Raw genomic sequence first — 16,154 nt, 5'->3', positions numbered from 1 at the left:
TCGTTCACACACAGTGTTACCTAGAAGCGTATCCCCCATCCAGTAGGCATGCGTTTCATTTTTCTGACCCAGATGCAGAACTTTACACTTATCTTTATTAAATTGCATCTTGTTCTCATTTGCCCATTTTTCCATTGTGTTCAGATCTCATTGAACTCTGTCTCTATCTTCCGGAGTATTTGCCAGTCCTTCCAATTTGGTGATGAGTAGTCCTTCCACCCCCTCATCTAGATCATTAATAAGTATGTTAAAAAGTACCGGGCCGAGCACCGAGCCCTGAGGTACGCCGCTACTCACCTCCCTCCAGTCTGATGAAACACCATTGACAACAACTCTTTGAGTGCGGTTCTCTAACCAATTTCCTAGCCACTTAACTATCTGAAAATCCAGACTGCAGTCCTTCAATTTATCCATCAGAACATCATGGGGAACCTTATCAAAAGCTTTACTAAAATCCAAGTAAACGACATCAACCGAATTTCCACGATCCAGCAAACCTGTCACTTGGTCAAAAAAGGAAACCAGGTTGGTCTGGCAGGACCTGTTGGAGACAAATCCATGCTGACTTCCTTGGATCACCAAATTGTCCTCCAGATGTTTGCAGATCACTCCCTTTAATATCTGCTCCATTATCTTACCCACAACAGAGGTCAGACTCACTGGTCTATAGTTTCCCAGGTCATCCTTCCTCCCTTTCTTGAAGATCGGAACAACGTTTGCTCTCTTCCAGTCCTCCGGGACATCTCCAGTCCTTAAAGAGGTCCCAAAGATGATGGACAAGGGTTCTGCAAGTTCTCTGGAAAGTTCTTTGAGCACTCTCGGGTGCATTTTATCTGGCCCAGGGGATTTGAACTCATCCAGTGCACCTAAATGCCTCTCAACAACCTCTCTGTCCATGTCAACCTGCCACCCAGACACTATCTCTTGGCTACAGCCATCTCTAGATGTGCCTAAACCCTTTGACCTGTGGGAAAAACAGATGTAAAATAGGCACTGAGCCTTTCTGCTTTCTCTGCATCTTCCGTTAGAGTTTGTCCATCTGCACCCAACAGTGGGCCTATTGCCTCCTTTACTTTACATTTGCTCCTCACATAACTGAAACAACTTTTCTTGTTACAGTGGGCTTCCCTGGCCATTGTAATGCGGTGGTTCCCCACCACTGGGCCGCGACCAGCACCGCGGTTCCCTCTCCCCGCCCCCCCCCCCCTGCAGTAAGAAACTTCCCAGATAAAAGTGGCCAATTAACTTGTGGCCTGGCAAGCTTCTTTTTGTGGGAGGGGGGGAGAGGAAAGCAGGGCCGCGCATACACATTTGCGCCATGCGCGGCCGCAAATGTGCATGCGTGGCAATTCCACGCATGCATGCGCATTGCAGCTGTGTATGGTGCAAATGCGTATAAGTGGACGGGTGATCGCCCTCCCCACTGCCACCGGTCCGCAGCCTTAAAAAGGTTGCGGACCACTGTTGTAATGGATGAGGGCAGATGGGAAATGTCATTAACCTGTATTAAAACTAGAGATGTGCCTCTAAAATAAAGCTTTAATAGGTGCCTTACTGCAGCTCATATTACAAACACATCTCCTCCAAGCCACAAATAAAGAAATGGGAGAAGGGATCAGAAGGTGCTAGTCCTAGTGTCTGAGCAGGACGTATCTTGCTTGCTTGAAGGTTGTTTGACTGAGCAGAGGAGTGAGGGTGTCAGGCCCAGGGCAGTGAGTGGCAGAAGAGTGGACAGAATCCATGGTTAGAAGGCAGGTAGTACTAGGGATGGGCATGAACCAAAATTCATCACAAATTTGGCCCAGTTTATGTTCCCTGTTCAAGTGAAGTGCCTCCACAAAGCACTTTCTGGACTTTTGTTCAGGAGTCTGGGCTATGCAAACCTAGCAGCTGAACAAGGTGGTCTGCCCATCAGCGGTTAGGTTATCATACCTTCTTTTGGCCTCTGACTCACTGAGCATTCCCCATACATCAGACTTTGCCACTCCTGCTCCCCAAGGATTCGTTAGGGCAAAGACTTGACACAGAGTGCTCATTCTTGTATAGTTCTTCTGTATAATTTTGCCACCTTTTTCTAATCTCTTCTGCTTCTGTGAGGTCCCTACCATTTTGGTCCCTTATCATACCCATCTTTGCATGAAACGTTCTCTTCATATCTCCAATTTTCTTGAAAAGATCTCTGGTCCTCCCCATTCTATTGTTTCCTTCTATTTGTTTGCACTGTTCATTTAAGAAGGCATTCTTATCTCTTCTAGCTTTTTCTCTGGAATTCTGCATTCAATTGGGTGTATCTTTCTCTTTCTCCCTTGCCTTTCACTTCCCTTCTCTCCTTAGCTATTTGTAAAGCTTCCTCAGACAGCCATTATGATTTCTTGCATTTCTTTTTCTTTGGGATGGTTTTAGTTGATACCTCTTGTACAATGTTGCGAACCTCCGTCCATAGTTCTTCAGGCACTCTGTCTATCAGATCTAATTCCTTAAATCTATTTGTCACCTCTACTGTATATTTGTCAGGGATATAATTTAGTTCATACCTGAGTGGCCTACAGCTGTCCATCTTGGGTGGCCCTGCATGGCATTGCTCATAGCTTCACTGAGCTACGCAAGCCCCCTTGCCACAACAAGGCAGTGATCCTTGAAGGGGGTTGCTAGGTTATATTGATTCAAATGATGGCATGATGAAGCCTTGAGAATTAACAAAAGATTCATCATTGGAGACTTGAAGATTGGAAAAGAAACAATGAGGGAATTTTTCCAAGGATTCATTTGATTTGGACTAGACTGTCAGATTACTACACTTCCTTCCACCCTAAGGTTAGCATTTGTCTTGTGGTTTCAAAAATTGGCTTGGTATAAACTATACGGTTGAAGTTTAGTCCGTTAGCTGGTGATGACATTACAAGTTCTTTGTACTAACACTGATATGAAAAATTTTCCATGTAACTTTATAGATCCTATTACCCGACATACTGTGCAATGTCAGGATGGAAGTGGTTCCCCCTGGATTATCGTTTTAATCTCAAACATTCTTGCCATAACTTCAGGCAATCAGGAAATATTCACTTTCCTTCGTGTAGAAACACACTTGCTCAATCTGGACTGAGTGCAGGTATCGGTAGCCCACTTCCAGGAACCTGGGCGCGATCATGGATACCTCCTTCTCTATGGAGGCACGCCAAACCATACTACTAGTGGATTACTTGGCCCTGGAACAGCTGGCCACAGTGATCCACCCAACAGTCACCTATAGACTCGACTTCTGCAACTCGCTCTACGCGGGCCTACCCTTATCCTTGATCCAGAAACTACAGCTGGTCCAGAATGCAGCGGCTAGAGTCATCAGGGGAACATCATAATCGGCCCTCTCTCCAACAACTGCACTGGTTGCCAGTCAAATTCCAGATCAGACTTAAGGTTTTGGTAATCACCGTCAAGACTATATGCATTCTAGGCCCAGTGTATCTGAGAGACCATATCACTGCCTATACCACCCAAAAAGGTCTACACTCCGTCACTTCCAACTGGCTGGTGATCCCTGGCCCCAAAGGAGCATATTGGACCTTGACCATTAATGAATTATGCTGTACTTCCTGTTTTACATAAACCACTTTGAGCCAGAAGGTAGGGTGGTATAGAAATATAAGAAAGAAATAATAAATAGGAAAATAAATATATTCCCATGCTTAGGTAGAAAAATGTGCTTTGGGAGACCACCGCAGAAGCCTTTTCAGAGGAAGGCAATGGCAAATCACCTCTGCCTAATCACCTGCCTTGAAAAATCTATGGTGTCACCATAAGCTGGCTGCAACTTGACAGCACTTTACACGCACACATCTGGATTCAGGTCAGAGCCATCAGCCCTCATGAATCTTATAACAACAACTACTACTACTTTATTTTTGTAGCCTGACCTTTCATGAGTGGCCCAAGGTGGGTAACAAGTATTAAATATTCAAAGTCACATAAACAAGGTAAAACAATATATTAGATAATTTTTGTTTTAATTATTTAAGCTGTTTATCTACAATTGAAATTTAAATCCTGAGGGTGTAACTGTGCTAAAGGGATTTTCCTGTTTTGGAGGAAGGATTTCCAAGTGGAGTTTCCAAATAAGTAGGGAGGCCAGCATCTTATTGATCTTATATTTCCTGACCTCAACCATAGGCCTGGTAGAACAAATCTATCTTGAATGCCCTCTGGAACTGTTTAAGGTCCCAGAGGGCCATAATCTCATCAGGCAGAGAGTTGGCATGCCTGGAGGAGATGGTAGAATGCCAGGCAAACCATGTTTGTGATCTGGGCCTCCATGGACAAGGAGGCATCAAGATCATGGTTAAGACTGAGGCAGATGATGTTAATTCAACCCCGTTAGGAGTTAGCAACTGTACTACACTTCCCTCAGTATGTTGGCCCACTCAAAAGACCTCCATCTTAGCTGGATTCAACCTCAACCAACTCTGCTTGAGCCAGTCCACCACAACCTCCAGACATCTGGCTGAAGAGTTAATGGGTGTCAATGAATGGCCACCCATTAACAGGAATAGCTTTAAGCATACTGGTGACACCCCAGCCTGAAATTCAGAACCAAGGAAATGGATGTTGATGTTGACTAATATTGGGGATAGAATCACTCCCTTGTATCCGGGCCTGCAACTGATAGGTTCTCTCCCGTACTGACAACCTGGAGGAAGGACTGCAATCATTTCAAAACAGTGGTACTGACCTGTCTGTCAGGGCAATCAGAGCTGTCTCCACCCTATGCCCAGGTCCAAGAGTCAATGTTTCCTTCAGAAAAGTCTGTAGCTGTCCCGCAACTGCACACTTAATCATGTTACCCAGGAATGGCAGATGTAAAACTGGGTGATAGTAGGCTGGGTTGGATGGACCCAGCCCTGGTTTTTTCAAAAGTGGCCTGACCGTCACCTCTTTTAGCCTTTCCAGGAGTGTCCCTGAGACCAAGTCCAAGTTGATAATCTCTCAGAGGGGCCCCTAAATCCCCTCACCAGCAGCTTTTAACAGGCTTGCGAGACACAGATCTAAAGGGCATGTGGTGGGCCTGACACCTGCCAGAGTCCTATCAACATTGGTCAAGGAGAGCGGACTGAAGTGGTTCAAAGCAGGATCTTGAGATGATCAATGAGCCTCCAGTTCCTTAACTACCGTATATCGAATTTGATAGATATGTCCTGGAGAAGCAACAAGATCTTCCCTGCCAAAATGCTTGAGAAAGATCCACAGCGAATACCCAGTTTACTAATTTCAGATGCTCCTTTAATCAAGGCCATCAAATATCCAATTGTTTTGAATTGTGATGGGTGAGAGCTTGCAGAGGCAATAGAGGACGCAAAATATTCCCTTTTGTGGCTTTCGCTGCCAACTCATAAGTATTTATCAGTGTCTTATAACATGCTCTTGCTGCCTCATCAGGAGTTATCCACCAAACTCGCTCTAGTTGTCTCAGCTCCTGTTTCCGCTTGCATGGCTCCACTGTGTTCCATGGGGCTGGCTTGGGGCGGGAGAAGAGAGGGTATCAGGGAGCGATCTCATTGATGGCCTCTGTAAGGCTGTGTGGAGAGAAGGCAAATCGAAAATCATCCTCAGAACTTGGCAGGATGGGAACACAGAAAGGTCTAGTTTAGATTTTAATCATGCCAAATAGATCCTTTTTCAGATTAAATTTTGCTATCATTTTCAGTGTCTCCATCTGGAGATTCTGGAATCAATTCAGGAGTCCAAGGTCAATCTCCAGTGCCTATTTATTGCTTGATCAGTGGAGTGTACTGACTGTTGCAAAGGAGGTAGGGGTACAAATACTCTCATACACTCCACAGTCTTGTGACTATATAGACAGACTTTGCCTTTTAACAGTCACCATTCTACATAAATTCTGTGCACAATGAAATCAGTGTCAACAAAACATTTCCTAAATAAGGAGCAGCCAATGATGGCATATTCACATACTAAATCAGAAAAGAGCACAATGGACTGCATTCTATTATTGACATTTTACCTTCCCACACATGCTCTATTTTAATTGCACTGAGAAACTCACATCTTTATCCCACAGCTCCATGACACTGTTCATACAGCATTTCAATAACATCCATTAAATTACTGCCTTCTTGTTTTCCACCTGTAATTTGAGTTTCACGCTACCCAATTGTGGTTTTAAAAATCCTTATTCTCGCAAGTTTAGACTGTATGCACTTGACTAGTCAATAGTTCATTAAAGCAAGGAATAAATGTGATTTTAGTGCTGTGGCTGCTAAAGCCTAATGACTAGTTTATATTAGTAAAGGAAAGGAATATTGGTTACTGCAATATGAAGCTGGAACGGTATTCACAAAAATGTAAACAGACATTTAACATGCAGCATGTGACATCATGTATTTGGGTATCTATCTGTATCTAATCAGCTTTAAATTATACAACTAGCTTTTGAAAAGCAGCCATAGCAAAAGAAAATCTTAGCTAACAGCCCTCATACCATTTTACCCATACCTATTTTACACCTCACTGACAAAAAGTTAACAGAGTTGTCCTTACCTGTAACTGTTGTTCACTGATGTCCTCTATGCAGGCACACATTGGAACTGCACCTGTTTAGGCCAGGCCACAGACATTTTCTTTATAGTTCAAAAGCTACAAAGTGGAGTTCTGCACCCCTTTTGGAGTCAGTGTATGTGCAAAATTTCCACCCAATGCATCACATGCTCCAAAGATGGGCATCCTTTCCCTCCATTCCCATTAAGCTGCTGCAAGCCCCCTTTCATGGCACAATAGGACCTGTGAGTGCAGAGCAGCAGGGAAGGAATGTGTGTCTGAACAGAAGTCATTATTGAACAACAATTACAAGTAAGTGCAACTCTGTTTTCATTTTCACTCATACTGTGTAGCCCCACACTGTGACTATTAGCAAGCTACTCACCAGAGAAGATGGGACAAGTTTCTCATAGAAGCAGCCTTGCCTATATTAACTTGTTTTCTTGTCTGGAGATCTAGGGCATAATGTCTCACAAATGTTGCTGCCTTGCAGATGTCCAAAAAAAGAACTTGTTGATAAAAGGTGGCCAACAACTCTTGTGCTCAAGTGGAATATGTTTTAACGCAGAGAGGACAAGGTTCTTAAGATACCCAGTAGCAGGAACAGATAGCCACTACCCATCTAGATATGGACTGAGCTTATGCAACTCTGCCATTCCTGGGACCCCAATAACAAATGAATAGTGCTTTACACTTATCAAAAGAGCTGGTTCTTTCTTCATAACATAGGAGAGCCCTTCTAACATAAAGGGAATGGTGTGTTTTTTTTACGCTTGTGTATTCAGAGTAGGGAAGAAAACCAGAATTTCCTGTGCTAGGTGAAACTCAGAAGCTACTTTCTAGAGTCTAAATTGGTGTGTAACACAATTCATTCATTAAATATCTTAAGGAAAGGCGGGGTAGTTCACTAATCCTTGTGGCTGACGTAACAGTCACTAAAATGCTACTTTCCTAGAGAGTAACGTAAGGAGCAGGAAGCTAAAGGTTCAAAGTGAGATTTCATCATGCTAGCTAAAGTCAAAGACCATAGTGGAATAATATGAAGTACAGCGGGAAAGACACTGGACAGTCCTTTTTTTAAAGAAGTGATAGCTGCCAAATAGGTCTTCTCTGAAGACCCAGGTAGAGCTGCTTGTACTAAGGGCAGTAGATACACCAAAACTGATGACAGTGAGTAGGTAAAGGGGTATTCCCCTCTAGCAAAAGTCCAGGATTCAAACTAGGCCTACTTCCTGTCACATGAGTATCTAGTTGAAGGTTTACAGGTTTGTAGTAAAATATCTAAACTTTCCTGAAAGACAGAGTACCCTAGAGCCAAATTCTCCAAGTTGTTAAATGCATCCTCGCTACAATGTGATGCAGAAGCATCAGCAGATCTAAGACAGGGAAAACGGGATATAGCCCCCATCTGCTAGATGTTTCAGTTCTGAGAACCAGATCTGGCAGGGCAGGAACACATAGAATAGTGTGCCTGATCAAGGGATCTGTAATGAGTCCCGCAGAGGGGTCATGTTGCTTCCCACTAGGGAACAGAGCTCCAGTGCCTTCCTGGATTTGGCTGTGGTGATCAAGTCTACCTGAGGGTATCCCCTGGGTGTCAAAAATCATTCTGATTTATCTGCCCTGGATAGACCATTTGTAGTTAGTCTGATAAACCCTGCTCAGATTGTCTACCTCTGTGTTTAAAGATCCCGCTATATGGATGGCTTTTGGTAAGGTGACCAGATTTTAACATTGATAAAGCGGTAGTGTTGCCTTTCTGGATCAACACCCTCTCGTCTCTGAGGATTTCTGAAAATGAGGCAAATCTTACTAAATGAAGCTACAAAACATTAATATGGAAGATCATTTGCATCACATGACAATCTTGAAATGTAAAACCTTGACAATGGGCACCCTAGCCCAAATAATTGACAAAATGACCTGAGAAAAGCAGAAACCAAACTAGACTCCTGGAAACAAATTAGTGTCATCTAGCCACCAGTGCACAGATCTGACCACGAAAACTTAGGTCTTGAAAAGCAGCATCTCAAGAGAGTATTAGTCATATTTCTCACAAACCAGATCTGCAGATTCCACATGTGCAACCTCAGTAATGAAACAACAGCAGTCACTGAGACCATTAACCCTAGTAACTGCTGAATAGCCTTCACTGATTGCAAACACTTCCTGAAGCAGCCAGACACCATTGTCTAATTTCTTTCTGGCTCTGTCAGTAGGTACAAATGCAAGGAGGCACCAATCAACTGTACCTGCTGAGAAGGGTTGAGACTTTTCCCAGTTCACCATTAGGCCTAAGCTATTCCAATGGAGCCTCTTGTGGCGCAGAGTGGTAAGGCAGCAGACATGCAGTCTGAAGCTCTGCCCATGAGGCTGGGAGTTCAATCCCAGCAGCTGGCTGAAGGTTGACTCAGCCTTCCATCCTTCCGAGGTCGGTAAAATGAGTACTCAGCTTGCTGGGGGGTAAAATGGTGATGACAGGGGAAGGCACTGGCAAACCACCCCGTATTGAGTCTGCCATGAAAACGCTAGAGGGCGTCACCCCAAGGGTCAGACATGACTTGGTGCTTATTTCATTTTCTATGATTTCTAATAAAGGCCTGTGTTCACCACCCTTTGTTTCTACTAGAAAGAACCTAGAATTAAAATCTTGGGAATTAAACCCATTTGGGACCTCATCTACTGTGCACTTCCTCAGGAACTCTACTAGTTTAACCTTAAGCTCTGGGTAGGGGTTGTCCATGGCTCTTGAAGTCAGGTGACAAGGGGGTTGGCATAATAACTCTAACCTGTAACCAGTCAGACCTTAGTTGGTTGTTGGCCTTGTTTCCTCTTGAGGTTCTGTTGTGGTTATCTCAGTCATGGTGTACCCTTTAATTCAGGAAAAGAAGGTGACTGAAACAGACATTGAGGATACGTGAACGACGGCTGGTGGTGCTGTCTCTGGCTGCTGTGGAAAGGGGTAGCAAAGCCATGAATTCCTCAGATAGTTTGTCTAAACACTGGGAAAGGCAATCCCACAGGAAAAGCTGATGGCCATCCATAATTACTTGGTAATTTGATACTTAGAAATTAAGACCTGAGGAGGAATTAAACAATTTCCCTAAGCCAGTGACTCTCCCTATCTGCCAGGGATGAGTGTTGGCCAGTCTGCTGCATGCTGTCTGTGATTAATGAAGATGGTGGAGGATGTGTGCAGAACTTTACAGGAGTCCTATTTCATTCTGTAGAGGTTCTCTATCTTCCAAGGTGTAGATTGGGTGCAGGCAGGTTTCTCTCAAATTGGGAACAAAAGGTCAGACTGATTCTCCAAAATTGAAAAAGCCACTTTTTCTGTTGTATCCAAATAGAATTGACTCAGAATTCTGTCCTTTGGAAAGTTACCTCAAGTAGTAACATCAGCATTCTAAGCATCTTTCTTCAATTGAGGTCTTCACTTGGAGATATTGGGAGTCAGATCACCTATAGGTGATAAGCCTGAAACACTTTCAGAACTATAATGAAAAGCTGCAGATACCTCTTCTTCCAGTTTGTGGTAAGGAGATCGGAAAGGAGCCACTGTGAAATGGACATCCATGTATCCCCTTGTTTTAGAGTCATGCTCCTCCAATATCTGAAGTTAATGTTCTATCCATCTATTCAAATAGGATGATGCTACATGGTAAGTGGGTCTTCTGGTTGACAAAGGAGGTCTCAATTCCATTGGCAGCAAGGATGCTAGTCTGATTGTCATCTCTTTCAAAGGCACCTGCAAGGGAGCCTAGGTGAAATGACAGGGTATGAATAAACATTTTGGTCAGGTTCTGGACTCTTGGACTGGGCAGCATGTATTGACCTGGGCTCTGCCTCTGTCTTCTCCTTGTGATTTGACTTTTTATGCTTCTTTGCAGGAGGTTCTAAATGAGAGCAGATTTAAGCTGAAGGTCTTGGAAATGTGGTTGTCTAGATTCAGACTCCAGGGTAAGGAAAGCAGCCCTCTTTGGGCAAAGTGGAGTTGCCCCTATAGTCAAACCTGCTGGAACCAAATGCACCAATGGGGGTCTGAAGCGTATACTGATAGAGGTCCAGAGTATGGGTGAGCAATCAGAGCCGGGGAGAGTGGACCCAAAGCAGTTCATCCTGAGCTCAGAACCATTTTGAATTGAACCAAGAGAGACAGCACCTTTCCCCATAACGTGACCTTAAGTCTTGAGGCCCTATTTGACTGAGTAAAGTACTAGCATATTAAATAACTCTCTAACATTATGGGCTTCTCCTAAGCAAAGGAGAGTTCATGCTCATCATTTGCATCATTTTTGTTCCATGTCTGGAACATTTTTTTAAACAATGTCTTATATACTACAATGCAGGACCACAAGCATAATAAGCAGTGAAACTCAGTTTATGGTGGGGATTGCCTTCCAAGAAATAGGCTTTCAAAGTACTTTCAGAAGGAGAACAGGAGAAAAATCTTCATCAAAAAGACAAATACAAACAGCACTGCTAGAAAAGTGCCTATCCTTGCAGCAGTGAAAATGGAAATTTCTCTATACTACAGTTGTTACTTGGAATGTCTATTGGATATCCTAGTAATTTTCTGCCTCTTAACTGAAGCCAGTTTTATTTGGTTCCATAACAAGTAGTCCTTTGTGTGTGTTTCAGGGTAGGCACATTACAAAGATTTTTACTCCTAAACTACAGCTAGAGGAACCTTCTCAATGCAGCCTGCTCTTTCCATTTAAGGTAATGGAAAGCAGGTATGCCACTGCACAGGGAGTCTACGATTGTGTTCCTGAAGGCAAGCAGGTTTCTTTAAATCAAAGTTGTTAATTAGCTCCATTTATTAAAGCACGTTATTTGTATGACCCACTGTGATCGTAAAAAAGAATCTGAACCAGGCACAACAGAAACACAACATTCATGAACTATACAGTATTTCCAGTATGAAGTCATGTCTTCTGTTCTTAGCTAAACATTATAACGCAAGACATTGCTGAAACAACACACCATGGATAAAGCAATTTATCTACCCAAATAATTTGCAGATGGTAGCAAGGATCATTATAATGATGTGTGCATACAGTGCTTTAACATTTCATGAGCAATTTGTTTTTGTATTACTATGTAAGAAAAGAGTGAAAACCCTTTTATCATACTTCAATTATTTACTGACTTTCAATAACCAGCAATAAAAGAAATGCCTGCTTAGCTTGTTATTCGTAAGTCCTTGTTGCAAGTGACATTTTCACTTTCTGATGCCTTATTTTAAAAAATTCTTCAAAAATATTTCCAATATCATAAAGACCGCTGTGTAAATGTCTTTTTATTCATTCACCACATAACGATTATTAGTAAATGGTACTTAATTTTTTTTCTTATTAACCTCAATTGTATCCCTCCTTTTTCCTCAGTGGGCACCCGCAGAAGTACACATCATTCCCCACTCCTCCATCTTATCCTCAGAACAACCGTATGAGGTTGATTAGACTACGTTTATGTGACCAGCCCAAGCAGGCTTCCATGAGAGAGTGATGATACAAACCTGAGTCTCCTAGATTTAGTCCGACACTCTAAGCACACCACCACGCTGACTTTTAAGCAGGGAATATACAAGTACAAATGCAAAACCTTTAATGGCATCAAAAGAATAAAACAACATACAAAATTATTTCAGTAGCAAGAACAATAAAAATTGCAGATGACCAGTAGTCTCAAAAAGCCAGTACTCTTTACTACATTAGCCTGTGGGCCATAACTATAGATAAAAATTTGGCTACCAGTTCAGTGGTCTCTAAGCATTTATCTGCTAGCAGCAAAGTAAGAGACCTTTCATCTGCAACATTAGGGGAAGTTAAAAGCAGGGGAATCAGATCATGACATTGTCCATTATACACATTACATTACAAAATGTTATGACAGATTGAGTCCAGTTCTGTACAACAATACCTACAGGTTCTTTCTTTGTGGTGAATTCTCCTATAACTGCCTTCAACCACTGCAGAGGGAAATACATTTAGTCTAGCTAACATAAACGCTCTGCGACGTAATGGTATTATTAGGTTGGAAAAATAAAATGGCATAGGGTTTGGGATATAGGAAAGACCAAGGGATCGTGGAGAACACGAAGTAAAAAAGGAGTGAGAATCTGTTTCTAACTTCTTTAATTTCTCCTATAGTAACGTACACTTAACAGAATCAAAAGCCTTACATAAATCAATAAATGCTGCATATAATTTTCCCACTCCTGATCGGTATATTTTTCAGCTAGAAAGGCCAAAATCAAGCAATGATCCAGAGAGGAGTGACATGGTATAAATCCAATTTAGTCTCTTCCCAGTAAATTGGAAGCATTCATCCAATCTTTTACATTTTTTTTAAGCAAATGTTTGGCATAGAGTTTCCCACTATGGATAGTAAACTAATAGGTCTATAGTTTTCTAGAATCATAGAATCAGAATCATAGAGTTGGAAGGGGCCATACAGGCCATCTAGTCCAACCCCCTGCTCAACGCAGGATCAACCCTAAGAATCTTAAAGCACCCAAGAAAAGTGTGTATCCAACCTTTGCTTGAAGACTGCCAGTGAGGGGGAGCTCACCACCTCCTTAGGCAGCCTATTCCACTGCTGAACTACTCTGACTGTGAAAATATTTTTCCTGATATCTAGCCTATATCGAAGAGCCTCTTGTGGCGCAGAGTGGTAAGACAGCCGTCTGAAAGCTTTGCCCATAAGGCTGGGAGTTCAATCCCAGCAGCCGGCTCAAGGTTGACTCAGCCTTCCATTCTTCCGAGGTCGGTAAAATGAGTACCCAGCTTGCTGGGGGGTAAACGGTCATGACTGGGGAAGGCACTGGCAAACCACTCCGTATTGAGTCTGCCATGAAAACGCTAGAGGGCGTCACCCCAAGGGTCAGACATGACTCGGTGCTTGCACAGGGGATACCTTTACCTTTACCTTTAGCCTATATCGTTGTACTTGTAGTTTAAACCCATTACTGCGTGTCCTCTCTTCTGCAGCCAACTGAAACAGCATCCTGCCCTCCTCCAAGTGACAACCTTTCAAATACTTAAAGAGGGCTATCATGTCCCCTCTCAGCCTCCTTTTCTCCAGGCTGAACATTCGCAAGTCCCTCAACCTATCTTCATAGGGCTTGGTCCCTTGGCCCCAGATCATCTTCGTCGCTCTCCTCTGTACCCTTTCAATTTTATCTACGTCCTTCTTGAAGTGAGGCCTCCAGAACAGCACACAGTACTCCAGGTGTGGTCTGACCAGTGCCATATACAATGGGACTATGACATCTTGTGATTTTGATGTGATGCCCCTGTTGATACAGCCCAAAATGGCATTCGCCTTTTTTACCGCTACATCACACTGCCTGCTCATGTTTAGTTTACAGTCCACAAGTACCCCAAGGTCTCGTTCACACACAGTATTACCTAGAAGCGTATCCCCCATCCAGTAGGCATGCTTTACATTTTTCTGACCCAGATGTAGAACTTTACACTTATCTTTATTAAATTGCATCTTGTTCTCATTTGCCCATTTTTCCATTATGTTCAGATCTCGTTGAACTCTGTCTCTATCATTCCGGAGTATTTGCCAGTCCTCCCAATTTGGTGTCAACTGCAAACTTGATAGGTAGTCCCTCCACCCCCTCATCTAGATCATTCATAAATATGTTTAAAAGTACCGGGCCAAGCCCTGAGGTACCCCACTACTCACCTCTCTCCAGTCTGATGAAACACCATTGACAACAACTCTTTGAGTGCGGTTCTCTAACCAATTCCCTATCCACCTAACTATCTGAAAATCCAGATTGCAGTCCTTCAATTTATCTATCAGAACATCATGGGAAACCTTATCAAAAGCTTTACTAAAATCCAAGTAAACGACATCAACTGAATTTCCACGATCCAGCAAACCTGTCACTTGGTCAAAAAAGGAAACCAGGTTGGTCTGACAGGACCTGTTGGAAGACAAATCCATGATGACTTCCTTGGATCACCAAATTGTCCTCCAGATGTTTGCAGATTGCTCCCTTTAATATCTGCTCCATTATCTTCCCCACAACAGAGGCCAGACTCACTGGTCTCTAGTTTCCCGGGTCATCCTTCCTCCCTTTTTTGAAGATCAGTGACATTGAAGGTGACATTAATAGGGTCACCTTTTTTAAAGATAGGTTTCAGTATGGAATTCAACCAGGAGTCCTGGATAGAACCATGTCTATCTATCAGAGTGAAGAGGTGGGCATGTGCACCTGACCACCCATTGACATTTTCCCTCAGGAGCTCAGCTGGGATTCCGTCTGGGCCTGGGGCTTTATTAGGTTTAAGTGACATGATAAGATTAACAATCTCTTCCTGAGTAACAGGAGGCCACTCAGGTATATCGGGAGGAAAGGAGTAAACATGATCAGAGAGGGGGAGATCATTGAAAAGCATATAGTAAAAGGTGTTATATTTTTGCTGAGGGATATTGGGGCTATGGGAAATGCTCACAATAAATTTTGTACCATAGACCAGCGAAAAGAAGGCTTTATTACAATTTCTTTTGAATGCAGTTAAAAGTTGGGACCAATTTTCCATAGAAGGAGAGTGTTTCTTCCGATCAAACAGGGATTGGCAAGCTTTTTTCAATTCACTATAGAAGGAGGGCTCCATGTGAGTAAACCTAAGTGCATCAGATGATAATAGTTCCTCTTTTTTTTTTTTGCAAGGACACACTCAGTATCGAACCAGGCATTTGAAGAAATTTTAACCAATCAATGGGTTGTGCAAAACAGATGATTATTAATAATGTAATTACATTTATATAGCACCTCTACTAGGGAGCTATTCCTAATTAACTCATTCTTTAGGGCCAAAGCAGTTGTGCTAGATAATTAATGTTGGATCTGTGCAGCAGCAGTAGGTGACCAGATTATTCTTTTAGATGAGGAGCACTGGAGTCAGCAAAGCTATTAGGAAGGGGATCATCTGAATCATGGTTAATATCTACAGAAAACAGTATCAGATGATGGTCACTTTTGGAGAGGTTGCCTATCAAGAACTTTGTTATATACTTGCTCCAATCCATAGAAAGGATTGTATAGTCGACCCCACTGCAGCCTTCTGAGGAGACATAGTATATTGGCCCTCAGGGTCATAGAAAAAGGAACCATTCAGAATATTTAAATTAAATTTAATACAGAGGTCTGCTAACAGGCAGCCAGCCAGATTTATAGTCAGATTTTTGAAATATCTATTTAAGATAAATGGAAAAGGGGTACTGTTACAAATCAAGTATAGAGGCACTGGGATACCAAGGTGGCAAGCACAATACCCAACACAGACTTCTGTAGAGTCTTGAATCTTCTATTATTTCTTTATTCTTAATTGTTCAAAGCAGTCCCAACGTGCTTTGCCCACTGATTTTGTCAAGGGACATTAAATTATTAGTGTTTCAGACAAACTTCATATAAGTAAATATATGTCTCTTAGACAGAGTATAAGGTCGTTATAGCAGCTACTCCTAGCTTAAGGGTATTGTTAGCATCATCCTACTGCAACAGGTTGCTTGATTGTTACTCACTCCAATTCTTGCATTGAAGTCCCCCACCAAACAAAAGGCCAAACTGGGATAATTAGATCTGA

General features: G+C 42.6%; 1 protein-coding gene across 19 annotated transcripts in view; it reads right to left on the bottom strand.

Moving 5' to 3' along the window:
* The window catches only part of WNK2 (WNK lysine deficient protein kinase 2), a 173,015-nt gene that overhangs the window by 137,916 nt on the left and 18,945 nt on the right, over nucleotides 1–16,154 (bottom strand). The gene's annotated exons all lie outside the window — the stretch shown is intronic.

This window comes from Paroedura picta, chromosome 3, assembly GCF_049243985.1.
Source record: "Paroedura picta isolate Pp20150507F chromosome 3, Ppicta_v3.0, whole genome shotgun sequence".
Lineage (NCBI taxonomy): Eukaryota > Metazoa > Chordata > Lepidosauria > Squamata > Gekkonidae > Paroedura > Paroedura picta.
The sequence above is the reverse complement of the archived record's forward strand: the minus strand, read 5'-3'. Positions and strand labels throughout refer to the sequence as shown.